This window comes from Bombus vosnesenskii, unplaced genomic scaffold, assembly GCF_011952255.1.
Source record: "Bombus vosnesenskii isolate JDL3184/JDL3185 unplaced genomic scaffold, Bvos_JDL3184-5_v1.1 scf7180000013267, whole genome shotgun sequence".
In the NCBI taxonomy this organism is placed as follows: domain Eukaryota; kingdom Metazoa; phylum Arthropoda; class Insecta; order Hymenoptera; family Apidae; genus Bombus; species Bombus vosnesenskii.
In genome coordinates, this window is record NW_022882927.1 from 5659036 (window position 1) to 5672404 (window position 13369).

Here is a 13369-nt window from a genome sequence, read left to right on the forward strand (position 1 = left end):
ATAATATATAAGTGTAAGTTTATGCTGATCCAGATCCTTACTCTCTTGGTGTCACAAGACAATGGAAAAATACTCTTTGAACCCTTTTGAAGAGATTTCTTTTCTGTTGAGGTTCACTGATAGAAGAACCACTGGATGAATTTGTAACAGAAAAATATATTGAAATAAATGAAGGTATAAGTATAATATATAAGTGTAAGTTTATGCTGATCCAGATCCTTACTCTCTTGGTGTCACAAGACAATGGAAAAATACTCTTTGAACCCTTTTGAAGAGATTTCTTTTCTATTGAGGTTCACTGATAGAAGAACCACTGGATGAATTTGTAACAGAAAAATATATTGAAATAAATGAAGGTATAAGTATAATATATAAGTGTAAGTTTATGCTGATCCAGATCCTTACTCTCTTGGTGTCACAAGACAATGGAAAAATACTCTTTGAACCCTTTTGAAGAGATTTCTTTTCTGTTGAGGTTCACTGATAGAAGAACCACTGGATGAATTTGTAACAGAAAAATATATTGAAATAAATGAAGGTATAAGTATAATATACAAGTGTAAATTTATGCTGATCCAGATCCTTACTCTCTTAGTGTTACAAGACAATGGAAAAATACTCTTTGAACCTTTTTGAAAAAATTTCTTTTCTGTTGAGGTTCACTGATAGAAGAACCACTGGATGAATTTGTAATAGAAAAATATATTGAAATAAATGAAGGTATAAGTTTATGCTGATTGACCTCCTTACTCTCTTAGTGTTGCAATACAATAGAATCGATAGGGAGCACGTTCATATATTTGTAGCAAAAGGACATTACCAAAAAAGTTAACCTTTTAGTTAAGGCTTTAGTTAAAGGCTACAAGGAACATAAATACAAATCTGTTTATTAGTTCCTTTGTTCCTAGACCTTGTTCCTTATAACCCAAAAACTAATGTATATTCAAGGGCACAATAATATGGACCCCTCCTTATTTAGAATATTTTTCTTTCACTAAATTCTATTTTCTGCGTAATAGCGGTATCCAGGTCACGAATATACATAAACAAAGATGCAGAGTTTTTCTTGAAGGTGAATAATAAGTTTTTCTATAACGTGAATAATAAGTGTTTAACTCTGTTATTCTGATTCTGTATTTAAAAATGCATACACGAAATGGGAAGTGTTGTCGATGTTTTCCGAATTAGAAAGGAAGAGGAAGAGGGAGGATACGTTCCGCATCCCCTTTTTTCGCGCGGCTCCTGGGAACAGCTGGAAGTCGTAAAAGCAGACAATACTATCTACGTCAAGATACGTAAAACGATACCAAACTCGACCTTTCGGTAATTTCATTAGGTCAACTTTCACCTTATTTGTACCCCGTAGGGTTTCCGGTCAAACATTGAGAAAGGAAAACACTTATGGGGACCGATCGCGAGTCCCGAGCAGCGTACGAGTTGTAAAAATCATTTCGAATCTCTCTATCGCTGATTATGATACAAATTTATTTTATTCTCCTTCCGATTAAAATTTGATTGAATTACTAAAATAACCAGAAATTAAGTATATCGATTAGAATTTTTCACTTCGCTTTGGAAACTGGAATTTTCCAAAAAAATTTCGTGCGCGTAGAAAACAAGATAACAGAAAATTACGAAAAGTAATAAAATAATATGTAGGAAGATACAAAAATAATAAATGATAAGCACATTACACGAACAAAAGTAACAAATGATAAATAAAAGATGTAAAGATGGAAGAAGAATATTCTTACGCGTAAAATAAATTTTGCTGGCGTTAATTTGATAAATTTTGCGAAAGTACAAGGTGGCAGAGTAACGAAGCGTAAAAATGATCGTATGCAGGTGAACGAGATCGAAAGACAACTGTCCCTCTCTGTACTCGTCGTGCGCTTGATGGATTCGATACGCCTGATTTCACGAAAAATTACAGGACAATCGAAAGACGAACGAACGATCGCTTCGAACAGCTCGCAAGAATCGAGCAAAAAAAAAAAAAGAAGAAGAAGAAAACTTCGTAGATTTCCATACGAGAAAATAACAACACTCCTTGCGTGGCACTCGTAGTTATCAACGTCGTGACTATCAGGTAGCAGGTTGCATAATACGCTGCTAGGAAATCGACCAAATCGAAGGTAACTGAATAATTAAACCTCTGGGAAGTTAATCTGATCGACTGCGCTTTTTCCTAATTTCTTAATTTCATTAGTCAACGTAAAACGACTTACTTTCGTGAGTTCATTAATTGCTAGAAAATGACGTAAATAATAATAAATCCGAAGGTGAATTTAAAAGACCAGCTTACACGATGCTGATCAATTTGATTTCCACACGGTTTAATTAGCACGATTAATGCAACGAGTAATTTAAAGTGGCGGCCAAATGTAAATCTGCCATCTCATCTGAATAGAATTTCCATTTACCTTTGCTTTACTTTCCTTTATTTTTACTCTGTGGTTTAATCGAAGAAATTTTTACCCGAGCGACTCGTACGAACGAATAGCCGGATACGTAACTCAGCTCGAAGATGAAGTTTTTAAAGTACAATGGAGTCGGTGCAAATTATCGTTAAATCAGTGACGATCGATTCGTCGACACGATTTCACACCGAAGCCGGCCAATGTTTATTTATCGACACGCTGAAATCATCGACGATAATTTCATCGAGATCCTGTTCCGCCGACGACTATCATCCATATTTCCCGTCATACGTTATCGTACGACTACTCACGTGTATGTAAACATTCACTTGCCCGCACAAAAAAAGAAACGAAAAAAAAAAAAAAAAAAAAAGTAAAGAGGAAACGGAAAATGATAAAAGTTACTACGACGTACTGTTGCTGTATTAATTAACATAAGTTGCATAAGTAAGCACATTCACGAATATCACGAGCCATCTCCGATTTCCATAACTCTTTTAATACTTCGTCGAGGTCATCAGCCTGAATTCTCTTGTGAAAGTTGTAACGGGGGAGGGAGGGGGTAGCTATAGTAAATCAAATGCGTGGGCGAAGGCTGTGCCTCGAGAAAAATCCAACTTCACCCACATTCGTTTCTGTTTGATATAAAATTAGAGTGGGATTGGCTCAAATCTTTTCAGGCTGTCGGTTCCGTGTTTCGATGCTCGCGTACGAACGCGTACACGAATTTCAAAACTCGCGTGTATTTTCAACCGCGCGTTCCAGCTCAGAAACTCTAGTTTCGTTCGAACGTGCGTTAGGATAATCACGCGTGTACCATTCAAATGACTCAGAGCGACAGAGAAGATCCTACCGCTTAAAATTCATTTCTTAATTATTTATTTCTCGTACAACGTATGATACAATTATGTTAATTTATTCAGTCACGATATCAAGCAACGCACGATTCGTCCTTTGCCCTATTCGTCTTATTAAAGGCAATCCGCGCTCGTTCCTCTCAGCGTACCAATTCCATTCACTTAATCCTTCGCTAGAAATATAATCTGAAAGCGCTTTGAAACCTACGATTCCCCACTAAATCTTTATGGGTCGCTCGTAAAGTCATCATCTCCAATGGCCACCCCTTTTCTAGCTTACAAAGGAACCACTCGGTGTCGCACTTGAGGAATTTACTTTACGATCGATCGTTACTGCACGAGCTGTTACGGAATGGAAGAAAGGATTTTCTAATGCTCGGTTGATAGAGGCATTAATTCTACGGTACGAAACGTTTTAGAACGCCTCGTTTACCCCTCGTATTTCATCGAAATTTCTGGCATTAGCGAGGGGTGGCGTTGAAGTTCGACTTTTTTCTCCGTTTGATTTGCTCGCTTCGGCTCTCGTCTCGTTTAAATGGCAGCTTTATAAGCTCACGGTCTCTAGCTGTAACACGATGATTTGTGGCTTAACCGCGTCTGGCTACTGGGAATCTCGAGTCGCTGGTTATCGATTGCTATCGTTTTTTCCGAATATTTATTTTTTTCTCCTGGATATTTCATACGGCATGTAAAATGGTCGAGTATCATTCCTTTGATAATGTGATATTTCTTTCTCATTGGAGTTTAATAATTATTTTTCTAACTTTTGATATTGCAAAGGATATCTTGAATAATTCGTCAGCGTACTAGTGGCTTCTGAAAAATGCTGTTTAATTATTAGCTCGTTTTTCGTATCTCCTTTCCTTCGCTGAATTTGCTTAACGATACTCTCTCGAATATAGAACAAATTATACTGGCAGATAAAAAAGTACTTAACGTACGATTAATACGATTTAACGATTAAGCGATCTTTCGTGCGACGATCTAACGCAACAAAGGAAATTTTCGAAACATTTCATCTAACCAAATCCATTTCCGCAAATAAAAAAAAAAAAAAAAAACACCGTAGGAAGCCACAGATTTACAAAAGTACAACAACCTAATCCTCTCAAGTTTTCAATTACCCGATCGATTACTCGAAACACTGTCTAAAAATTGCACGATTTCTTAAATAACGGATACTTAATTTTACGCGAGAACAAAAAGACACAAAGTTAACGGAAGATTTACAAACTCGGAACGAGAATAATCCTCTTTCGTATCTACGTAACATAGAATTTACACGACTGAATAAACCTTTAAGCCGCTATTACGCTGACAAATCGCTCCTCTGTTTTCAAACCATAAAATAACAAGGAAAAACAGGAAGAGACATTAGCCATTCGATTGCGTCCTAGATAAATCCGTGGACAATTACGGACATAGTAGAAGTTAGTTGGAATAGGATGGTTAAAATAAATCAATGAATCATCATGGATAATCACGAGGATCTCTTAACGGGATTAACCAGCGGGCAGATGAATTGCAAGCGTGGCTATGTTCGCGAGCTAGTGCCGTGCCACGAGTTAATTAACCATTTTTCTTCTTTTTTTTTTTTTTTTTTTTTTTACAATGTTACCGAAGAGAAACTGGTTCTCGAGTGCGCTGAAGAACCCCGGAGAAAGCCAGTGGCAGGTAGAAGTTGGAATTGCAGGGAATCGAACGTACATATATAGTGTACTTATAAGTATCAAGTGCGCTCGAAGTTCTGTCGAATCGTACACTTTGAGATCTGTCTTTCTTTTTATTTTTGTCTTTTTTTTTTTTTTTTTACTTTGTAACGAGGAAGTTCTACGCGTCGCAGGGACGAGATCGCGTAGCGATTTTACGATGGAAAATGTATTTCAATTTCCGTAGAATATTATTATTTTAGGGTTTCGTGGCAGATAACGTTGGAACACGGTGATCATTTTCATTTTGTAAGCTGCGTGTTTCAGGTATAGACAGAGGCGACGTGAATCTCGTCTGTGGGGTGTATTTCAATTTTTGTAGTAAAATGTAGTAAAAAAAGTAGTAAAATGTATCTCAATTTGTGCGAATTGTTTCGGAGGGCTTTGTGGAACATGAAAATGGATGAAACGCTTTTTCATTTTATAACGCGGCAATTTTGTATAATACAGAGGCGTAACGAACCTCGTGTACAATGTAGTTGAATCTTTGTAAAATTGTAGCGTAGACTTAGTAAAATCTTTGTAGTGTGGACGTTTTATATGATACAGGGTGAAAAAGAGCCCATTGCAGGTTGTATTTTAATTTCAGTGAAACACCTGAGAGATGAAATAGATATTTGAAGATACAGATGAATTAATTCCCCGTTTTGTTTCACCATGCACAAGCCTCATGTAGCACAGAAACAAAGTGAACGTAACGCGGAATGTGTTTCAATTTCTGTAAAATATCTCGCAGAATTTCCAAAAGACGAAACTGATATTTCACGACGAAAGCGAACTATTAAAAGTTATGATCGAAATAGAAAGACTTTACGACCCTCCATTAACGCTTTTATCGATCAATTGCAAAGAGAATCACAGCCGTCTAAGCATAAAACAACATCGATCGAAAACAAAGAAAAAATCGACTAATAATAAACAAGAATAATTAATAGAATAAATTAATAAAATAAATAATAAAAAAAAGAACTATTATTACGCATATCGTATCATATCAATATTACGCATATTCGTTTCTGTAAATCATACGTAGTTATTAGAAATGTTATTTTACAACGAGAGAATCTTCACGTACAAAACAACCGGACAAACATGGCTTTATCGGATGCGGAATGTATTTCAATTTCTGCAAAATATTTCGCAGAATTTCCAAAAGACAAAGCGTATATTTCACGACGAAAGCGAATTAAAAAACAAAACAAAAAACAACATCGATCGAAAACAAAGAAAAAATCGACTAATAATAAACAAGAATAATTAATAGAATAAATTAATAAAATAAATAATAAAAAAAAAGAACAATTATTACGCATATCGTATCATATCAATATTACGCATATTCGTTTCTGTAAATCATACGTAGTTATTAGAAATGTTATTTTACAACGAGAGAATCTTCACGTACAAAACAACCGGACAAACATGGCTTTATCGGATGCGGAATGTATTTCAATTTCTGCAAAATATTTCGCAGAATTTCCAAAAGACAAAGCGTATATTTCACGACGAAAGCGAATTAAAAAACAAAACAAAAAACAACATCGATCGAAAACAAAGAAAAAATCGACTAATAATAAACAAGAATAATTAATAGAATAAATTAATAAAATAAATAATAAAAAAAAAGAACAATTATTACGCATATCGTATCATATCAATATTACGCATATTCGTTTCTGTAAATCATACGTAGTTATTAGAAATGTTATTTTACAACGAGAGAATCTTCACGTACAAAACAACCGGACAAACATGGCTTGATCGATCGAACGGATGCGGAATTACTTAGTCGCCGGTAGCGTCTATTTGAAACGTCGTTCGATCGATCAATTATATCGCCGTTATTACCCGTAGCCAGCAACCGTGCCGACAGCGGATCGTTGTTTTCCAGCAATCATCATCGATAGATACGGCAATCTACTAGCATAGATTGAATAACCACCGTGTTTGCGAACCTGCAATCCTAATTCAACGGTGATCAGTATAATCGTAGCTACCGCTTAACTAACGATGATTTCAAAGAGGAAGTTCGTGGCTTATAACGCGTATCGGTAAATATAAAAACGTTGACAGATTTGACGTAGTAATATTTGCAGTTATGAGTTTCTACGATTTTATCGAGGTGTAATTAGAAAGCAGACGGATTAATTCGAGGAAGAAGATAAAGCTCGATATTTTGAACCTGCTAAAAGTATATTAGAAATGGTACGAGATTGGAATAGAAAGAAACGAACTACTGATTAAAGCGGATGAAGGATAAAGTGTCAAACGAATCATATTATATATACATATATATATATTAAAATGTTTCAGTGAGATTTGTATTAATTAGAAAGTGGATGAAGTAATTTAAGGAAGAAGATGATAAGATTCGGCATTTTTAATCCACCGCGTGAATTGGAAATAGCGCGAGATTGGAATAGGAAGAAATGAACTATTGATTGAAGCAGATGAAGTATAAAGTGTCAAAGTAATCATTCGTTGAAACGAAACACGTTTAATCGTACTTTTAGTGGGATTTCTATTGGTTAGAAAGTGGACGAAGTAATTTAAAGAGGAAGATGATAAGGTTCGGCATTTTTAATCCACCGCGTGAATTGGAAATGGCACGAGATTAGAAAAGAAAGGAAAGAACGAATGATTAAAGCAGATGAATCATAAAGTGTCAAGGGAATGATACGTTAAAAAGGAAACAGATTTAACTACAGTTTCAGTGAGATTTATATTGGTTGGAAAGTGGACGAAGTAATTTAAGGAAGATGATAAAGTTCGACATTTTTAATCCACCGCGTGAATTGGAAATGGCACGAAATTGGAATAGAAAGAAATGAACTGAAGCAGATTAATTTTAAAAGCAAATTAAAAAAAAATTATTAAGATTAAAAAATGAAGCGTAAAGTGTCAAAGGAATCATACGTTAAAAAGGAAACAGATTTAACCATCCTTATAGTGACATTTATTTTGGTTAAAAAGTAGACAAAATAATTTAAGGAAGATGATAAAGTTCGACATTTTTAATCCACCGCGTGAATTGGAAATGGCACCAGATTAGAAAAGAAAGGAAAGAACGAATGATTAAAGCAGATGAAACATAGTGTCAAAGGAATCATACGTTAAAAAGGAAACAAATTTAACTACAGTTTCAGTGAGATTTGTACTAGTTAGAAAGTGGACGAAGTAATTTAAGGAAGAAGATGATAATGTTCGGCATTTTTAATCCACCGCGTAAATTGGAAATGGCACCAGATTAGAAAAGAAAGAAAAGAACGAATGATTAAAGCAGATGAAGCATAAAGTGTCGAGGGAATGATATGTTAAAAAGGAAACAGATTTAACTACAGTTTCAGTGAGATTTATATTGGTTGGAAAGTGGACGAAGTAATTTGAGGAAGATGATAAAGTTCGACATTTTTAATCCACCGCGTGAATTGGAAATGGCACGAGATTGGAATAGAAAGTAAGGAACTAGTGATTAAAGCAGACGAAAGATAGAAAATGGAAAGGATCGGGCATTAAAACGGAACAGATTTAACTGGACTTTTAGTGTTTTAGTTTCAGAAAGAAGATAAAATTGACATTTCGATTCGACGAAATAAAGCGAGGATGACATAAAATGAAACTACCAGCATTAAAGTCCTCCAACCCTCTCATTCTCCGTCTCATCTTCGTCTCCGTTTTCATTTCCCTGTTAGAACCGCAGTAAATTCCACTCTCTGCCTCGGTATCTCGCTCAATGGCGCGAAAACTCCCTGACGCACGTGCACGCGCGACCACGTACCATTCTCAGCCAAGAAGAAGAAGAAATAGAAGCAGACGAGGAATCAGAAGAATCATCCTGCAGCAAGAAGAAGAAGAAGAAGAAGAAGAAGAAGTAAAAGAAGGAGAACATGCAACAACGACATCAAGCTTGGCTAGAGAGAAGACTAACGCGCGACGATCTAGTACACGCAGAGACCTGTATCTTGCAAATACACGATTTCCCGTAGCTGAAATTTTACACTTGACGCGTGCTATTTTGTCCGACGATACTCGACAAATCTCATCCCGCTCGACCACCAGTCCCATTTCGAATAATATCGTCGAACGTTAATTAGAATTGTTCGTTAAAATCGACAGAAATCTGTGAGGGGAATCGTCGAAAGTTTCGAATCGCAACGAAGACATGCGCGTGACGAAGAATTCGAATCACTGCGAATAGAATTCGGCGGTGTAGGATTCTCGAAAGCGTTGAAATTCCAAGACTCGCAAGATTTTTGCGCGTACGAAAAGTCTTGAGAACTTCTCTTTATTATGACGTTACAACGAGCAAAGAAACAAAAGTTTGAGAGCTTTTGCCATGCACGGTTCTGTTAATTATCAAGCATTAAAGAGAGACTCTGTTCTCCGATAACTTGAAGAGAAAAATATCGAATAAAGCGTGATTATTTTAATTCGTTCGTTAGGAAAGCGCGAAGTAGTTTTGGAAAATTACTTGACGCCGTATGTCGTAATCAGTTCTATCGGAATTTTCACGCAGGCTAATTATGCGCTATACGGTGAAAGCATAAAGTAAATCATTCTTATCGTCGCCATTGAGAAAATACGAGGTGTACTTCAATATGACGGAAACCGGAAGAAATATGTATATTAATGGACGTTCGTTAGTAATTTGTCATGGAAGAAAGGCAAGACGCTGCAATCTATCGCGGATACGTTATCGTTGGAAAGGTCTACTTGCCTTTACGTTCGGAATATATCGACGTGTGTTACGAAAAGCGATGTATTCCATTTGTCTTACGAAGAATAGCGCGCTTCGGTCTATCGCGAAAAGAAGCACGTTTCAATGTTTCTGCCGATAACAAGCGCGTTTCGAATAAATCACGATAGCAAACGCGATTCACATTGCCGCGAGCAGTAGCTTGTTTGAAACGCTGCAACGAAAAGTAGCTTGTTTGAAACGCTGCAATGAAAAGTAGCACGTTTCATTTGATTCCAGAGAGTAGGATACTTTAATTTCCAAACGGCTGACATTGATCTTCTCTGGCTACCGGTTGTCTTCACCGTCGCTCGTTGCTTGTTCATCGTCATAGAAAGTAATTACGTTTACGACGTTTAATAGCGAACACGATGATCGTGGGTATTCGATACTCTAAAAGTCTTGAAAGCGTTGATAGCTCAAGACTTGCAAGACTTGCAAGACTTTCAAGAATTCCAAGACTTTCAAGACTTTCGAAACTTTCAAAGTATCGAATCCTATTCTGTAAACTTGAAGTCTTGAAAGTTCAAGATTTGCAAGATCTCCGAGACTTGCAAGAATTCCAACATTTTTAAGACTTTCAAGACTTTCAAGAGCTTTAAGATGTAGAATCCTATTTTGCGAACTTAAAGTCTCGAAAATTCAAGACCTCCAAGATTTATAGGACTAGCAAGAATTCCAAGACTTTCAAGACTTTCAAGAGTTTTAAGATATCGAATTCTATTTCGCGAATTTAAAGTTTCAAAAATTCAAGACTTCCAAGATTTACAGGACTTGCAGGAATTCCAAGACTTGCAAGAATTCCAAGATTTTCAAGACTTTCAAGAGCTTTAAGATATCGAATTCTATTTCGCGAATTTAAAGTTCCAAAAATTCAAGACTTCCAAAATTTAAAGGACTTGCAGGAATTCCAAGACTTTCAAGACCTTCAAGACTTTCAGGAGTTTTAAGATATCGAATCCTACTTCGCGAATTTAAAGTCCCAAAAATCCAAGACTTCCAAGATTTACAGGACTTGCAGGAATTCCAAGACTTGCAAGAATTCCAAGACTTTCAAGAATTCCAGCGCTTTCAAGACTTTCAACACTTTCACAGTATCGAACCCTATCCCGTAAACTTAAATACTTGAAAGTCCAAGATTTCCGAGACTTTCAAAACTTTCAAGAGTTTTAGGGCGTCGAATTCTATTTCGTAAATCCAAAGTATCGAAAGTCAAACACCTCCGAGACTTCCAAGACTTTCAAGACTTTCAGGATTTCCAAGAGTCTTAAGGTATCGAAGGCTACTCCGCGAATCTAAAGTTTCGGCGCTCGAAAACTTGCAAGATTTCCAAGACTTTCCAGACTTTCAGCGGTTTTGGTCTATCGAACGTCATTCGAAGTGTTTCGAATTTTGACAGTCTCGAGAAACAGAATCTTTGGAATCGTTTCGAAACTGAGATTCAAATGCCCGTTGCCGGACGACAGTGCACATACGTGAATATGCAAGGAAGAAACGGAACGTAGGCAAAACGGACGAAGAAAGAAGGAAAAAGCATAGTGGGGCTGTGTGACGAGAGAGTTTAGCCGGTGCAGCTAGCCTCTGAATCCAGAGAGTGGGGAGAGGAACTATGAGAGCGGCCACGGGGGTTGGCGGAGGGAGAGCTCGTGGACGAGCGGTTATTTCAAGCGACGACTCTTCTGGCACTTCGCCCCGAGCTTTCCTCGAGCGCATCCTCTCGCCTCGGAACGCGTTCTCGTGTCAGTGTCGCCGCGACGCCAGCCACAGTCAAGTTACTCACTCAGTGGACAGTCGATTCTAAGTCGACAGTCGATCCCGATCATCGACATTTCCAAAGGATTACGAATATCAGGACAGTCGATTATTTCCAAGTTTCTTTCTCTTTGGTTACTGATGTTCAGTGATTAGTTGCTACGACAAGTAGTGGACAGTTGTAATTTTGAAGAATTACGATTGAAATTTACTTTGACGATTTAAGGATCGTAACGTTGCTTTGGTTTTGCTAGATTGTGGTGGACGGTTGATAGTCAGTGAACAGTCGATCGACACGACTGTAAGTTTCGTGCAGTAGTTCTGGAAAATCGTGGCAGTATGATCGTTGAAAAATCCTAGAAAATTGCGAATTTTCAGAAAATTGCGAAAATTCAGAGGAAAACCTTGGAAAATTGAAAAATAAACGAATCGTCGTCGAAAGAGTGCAAACAAACTTGTAACCTCGAAATATCCCAAGCTAGTGAAATTAACGAAGGTTCCATGGAACTTTGAAATCTTAAAAATTTTCAAAATCGCCGCCATAGAGGTTGCCAAAGGGCCTAACGAAGCGGAACCTTCGCAAGGTAAGCTACCAAACGTTCGAAACAAGAAGATTCTCCTGTCTTCGGCAAATCAGTGACGGACCAAAGTTTGAAAGGATTCGCGCGGAAAGTTGACCGGAAGTGCATCTCTCGGGGTGATCAGTGCGCATGTGAACCTAGAGAACAGGTGTTTACCAAGCGCGCTAGTGTTTTCAAACAAACGTCTGACCAAACACACAACACACCGACGAACATCCCCTTGGCGCAACAAAAAAAGAAAAGAAAGAAACAGCACACCAACAACAACGAGAAAAAGTGTCAGATCTTTTCGTCCCCTGCTTAAATCGTGCGTACGGTTTTCGCGGATCGAAACAAGTTGGGAACAAGTTGGAAAAGCGGGGTGATCGCGGATGAAGATGGAACCGTCGTGGAAAGAAGAGGAGGAGGATTTATAACTCGACTCGCCTGAAATAACAAGAGGAATGCGCGCGCGGTGAATCAGCTTCCTCCGCGAGAGTGCGAATTTCCTGACAGCGGCCACGCGATCCAGGATCGACCGACACACTGCTGCAGGATCTCTGGATCGTGTTGGAGCGTGCGCGCGAGCGCGTGCACCTTGAGAAAAGCCAGAAACGCCAGAAGCTCGGCGAGGGGGACGAGAGAGGCGTCCGCGAATAGGGAACGGTTTTTCTTGGAAAGGAGTCGCGACTGGTGAGTAGCAGCTTTCAGATGAGACGTTCCTGACGAGACGCGGTTTCGCGGAAAAATTCCGATTCTCGCGAAAACTGCCGAGCAAATTGCGCAGCTACCGAAAATTCTGTTTGATCGTGGAGTTTTAGGGCGGTGGAGGGGAGATGTTTTGCTTGGATGCCGTGAAACGAGTCTTTGTAAGAAGATTCGTAACGTTGTTGCAGCGTTGAGACGTTGTTTATAGGTTAGGTTAGCTTGAGATTGTAATCGTGGGCGGATAGTTATCGATCAGATGGTAGGGTTAGGTTGGTCGCTTTGTTTATTTGTTTCATTCGCCAGAATAGAGAAGAATTTTCGACCGATGTAGTTTCCAATTTATTCGAGTTTATATACTTGGGATTTATGGAAACGTGGTACGCGGGATGGACGATATTTGGCAGGGCGTCTGTTAAGATCGAGAGGTTCGGTTCTTGCGAAGAGGAAGGTTGACGATCGGAGCTTTCAGTCGACGATAGCTAATAATAGAACGATCTAATTACAATTTTAGAAATAGTGTACGAGCTTCTCTGACTACGAAGAGTGTCGATCTCTCATTTTTAGAAGAAGATTCAGTCTGATAACGTCTAATTTACAAAGAAAGAAACATTAGAAAGGAACACAGTTG

The 13369-nt window shown here is 38.0% G+C and overlaps 1 protein-coding gene across 2 annotated transcripts in view; it reads left to right on the forward strand.

Annotated features, from left to right (window-relative positions):
- Positions 1-11397: 11397 nt before the first annotated feature.
- Positions 11398-13369, forward strand: part of LOC117230758 (fibroblast growth factor receptor homolog 1-like) — a 112874-nt gene continuing 110902 nt past the window's right edge. For both annotated transcript variants that reach the window (XM_033488506.1, XM_033488505.1), the window contains exon 1: positions 11398-12726. The gene's annotated coding sequence lies outside the window, so the exon portion shown is untranslated. The remainder of the gene's footprint in view (positions 12727-13369) is intronic.